At 35.9% G+C, this 3,230-nt stretch overlaps 1 non-coding gene across 1 annotated transcript; it reads left to right on the forward strand.

Moving 5' to 3' along the window:
- Positions 1-2,564: 2,564 nt before the first annotated feature.
- On the forward strand, positions 2,565-2,638 carry TRNAI-AAU (transfer RNA isoleucine (anticodon AAU)). Its single transcript has one exon. It is a non-coding gene; the product is annotated as a tRNA-Ile (tRNA).
- The last annotated feature ends 592 nt before the right edge of the window (positions 2,639-3,230 follow it).

The following is a 3,230-nucleotide window of genomic DNA, read 5'->3' on the forward strand; positions in this document are numbered from 1 at the left end:
TGTGCTTTTTCTTGTTGTCCTACAAGAAATGCCAAGAAGGGATTTTATCCAGCGGCAAAGTGCATGAAGTGTGGGATGAATGCATTGGCTACAGTTAGCAGCCCTTGAAACTTGCAAGAGAACATCATAGACACATACAAAACAGAGAATTTTTAAATCCATGTTAGGAATAAACAAAAATGTCATCCTTTGGCTGATGCAGCATTTCTCTATATGGCATACATAGAAAACTTTTTCTCAAATATAGCAATATGGCAAATCTAAGAAATGCTGTGGCAAATTAACCAATCAGGACATTTATTTGGTGATTGAATCTACTATGGGGGACTAAGTTTTAAGACGAGAAGAAGAACAGACCTTTACTCTCATTAGTGCACACTGAAGAAGAAAATTCTTAAAACCAGAATATCTTAAAACCATAGCACAAGTGATGGATCACTGCATTCTTATTGCAACTTTTCCTATTTCCAAATGTTTGACAAACATCTCTCCAGTTGAAAACTGATTTGAAACAGCTTCAAAATTAGTTTGGAGTAAAAAAACCACTGAAGATGATGGGATTTATACAAAGTTTAAATATAGATAAGCTATCCTAAAATTCAACTTTAAGGAAATTGAACAAAGTTAGGTCCCACCAAGATTTGAAATCAGATTACTGGATTCAAAGTCCAAAGTGCTCACCATTACACCATGGAACCCATTATTAGAGAGTCTTCCTCTACTCAATATTGCTGATCTTTGAAATACTGAATGCTCTCCTGTTTTAGGTACATTTGGCATTTTTGTGTTTGCTGATGCTTTTATGTTTGGCCGGTTTGCTCAGTTGGTTAGAGCGTGGTGCTAATAACGCCAAGGTCATGGGTTTGATCCCCATATGGGCCATGTGCTTTTTCTTCTTGGCAAGAAATGCCAAGAAGGGATTTTATCCAGCGGCAAAGTGCATGAAGTGTGGGATGAATGCATTGGCTACAGTTAGCAGCCCTTGAAACTTGCTAGAGAACATCATAGACACATACAAAACAGAGAATTTTTAAATCCATGTTAGGAATAAACAAAAATGTCATCCTTTGGCTGATGCAGCATTTCTCTATATGGCATACATAGAAAACTTTTTCTCAAATATAGCAATATGGCAAATCTAAGAAATGCTGTGGCAAATTAACCAATCAGGACATTTATTTGGTGATTGAATCTACTATGGGGGACTAAGTTTTAAGACGAGAAGAAGAACAGACCTTTACTCTCATTAGTGCACACTGAAGAAGAAAATTCTTAAAACCAGAATATCTTAAAACCATAGCACAAGTGATGGATCACTGCATTCTTATTGCAACTTTTCCTATTTCCAAATGTTTGACAAACATCTCTCCAGTTGAAAACTGATTTGAAACAGCTTCAAAATTAGTTTGGAGTAAAAAAACCACTGAAGATGATGGGATTTATACAAAGTTTAAATATAGATAAGCTATCCTAAAATTCAACTTTAAGGAAATTGAACAAAGTTAGGTCCCACCAAGATTTGAAATCAGATTACTGGATTCAAAGTCCAAAGTGCTCACCATTACACCATGGAACCCATTATTAGAGAGTCTTCCTCTACTCAATATTGCTGATCTTTGAAATACTGAATGCTCTCCTGTTTTAGGTACATTTGGCATTTTTGTGTTTGCTGATGCTTTTATGTTTGGCCGGTTTGCTCAGTTGGTTAGAGCGTGGTGCTAATAACGCCAAGGTCATGGGTTTGATCCCCATATGGGCCATGTGCTTTTTCTTCTTGGCAAGAAATGCCAAGAAGGGATTTTATCCAGCGGCAAAGTGCATGAAGTGTGGGATGAATGCATTGGCTACAGTTAGCAGCCCTTGAAACTTGCTAGAGAACATCATAGACACATACAAAACAGAGAATTTTTAAATCCATGTTAGGAATAAACAAAAATGTCATCCTTTGGCTGATGCAGCATTTCTCTATATGGCATACATAGAAAACTTTTTCTCAAATATAGCAATATGGCAAATCTAAGAAATGCTGTGGCAAATTAATCAATCAGGACATTTATTTGGTGATTGAATCTACTATGGGGGACTAAGTTTTAAGAAGAGAAGAAGAACAGACCTTTACTCTCATTAGTGCACACTGAAAAAGAAAATTCTTAAAACCAGAGTATCTTAAAACCATAGCACAAGTGATGGATCACTGCATTCTTATTGCAACTTTTCCTATTTCCAAATGTTTGACAAACATCTCTCCAGTTGAAAACTGATTTGAAACAGCTTCAAAATTAGTTTGGAGTAAAAAAACCACTGAAGATGATGGGATTTATACAAAGTTTAAATATAGATAAGCTATCCTAAAATTCAACTTTAAGGAAATTGAACAAAGTTAGGTCCCACCAAGATTTGAAATCCGATTACTGGATTCAAAGTCCAAAGTGCTCACCATTACGCCATGGAACCCATTATTAGAGAGTCTTCATCTACTCAATATTGCTGATCTTTGAAATACTGAATGTTCTCCTGTTTTAGGTACATTTGGCATTTTTGTGTTTGCTGATCCTTTTATGTTTGGCCGGTTAGCTCAGTTGGTTAGAGCGTGGTGCTAATAACGCCAAGGTCATGTGTTCGATCCCCATACGGGCCATGTGCTTTTTCTTGTTGTCCTACAAGAAATGCCAAGAAGGGATTTTATCCAGCGGCAAAGTGCATGAAGTGTGGGATGAATGCATTGGCTACAGTTAGCAGCCCTTGAAACTTGCAAGAGAACATCATAGACACATACAAAACAGAGAATTTTTAAATCCATGTTAGGAATAAACAAAAATGTCATCCTTTGGCTGATGCAGCATTTCTCTATATGGCATACATAGAAAACTTTTTCTCAAATATAGCAATATGGCAAATCTAAGAAATGCTGTGGCAAATTAATCAATCAGGACATTTATTTGGTGATTGAATCTACTATGGGGGAATAAGTTTTAAGACGAGAAGAAGAACAGACCTTTACTCTCATTAGTGCACACTGAAGAAGAAAATTCTTAAAACCAGAATATCTTAAAACCATAGCACAAGTGATGGATCACTGCATTCTTATTGCAACTTTTCCTATTTCCAAATGTTTGACAAACATCTCTCTAGTTGAAAACTGATTTGAAACAGCTTTAAAATTAGTTTGGAGTAAAAAAACCACTGAAGATGATGGGATTTATACAAAGTTTAAATATATATAAGCTATC

Source organism: Taudactylus pleione, unplaced genomic scaffold (assembly GCF_031769625.1).
Source record: "Taudactylus pleione unplaced genomic scaffold, aTauple2 ptg003615l, whole genome shotgun sequence".
Taxonomy (NCBI): Eukaryota; Metazoa; Chordata; class Amphibia; order Anura; family Myobatrachidae; genus Taudactylus; species Taudactylus pleione.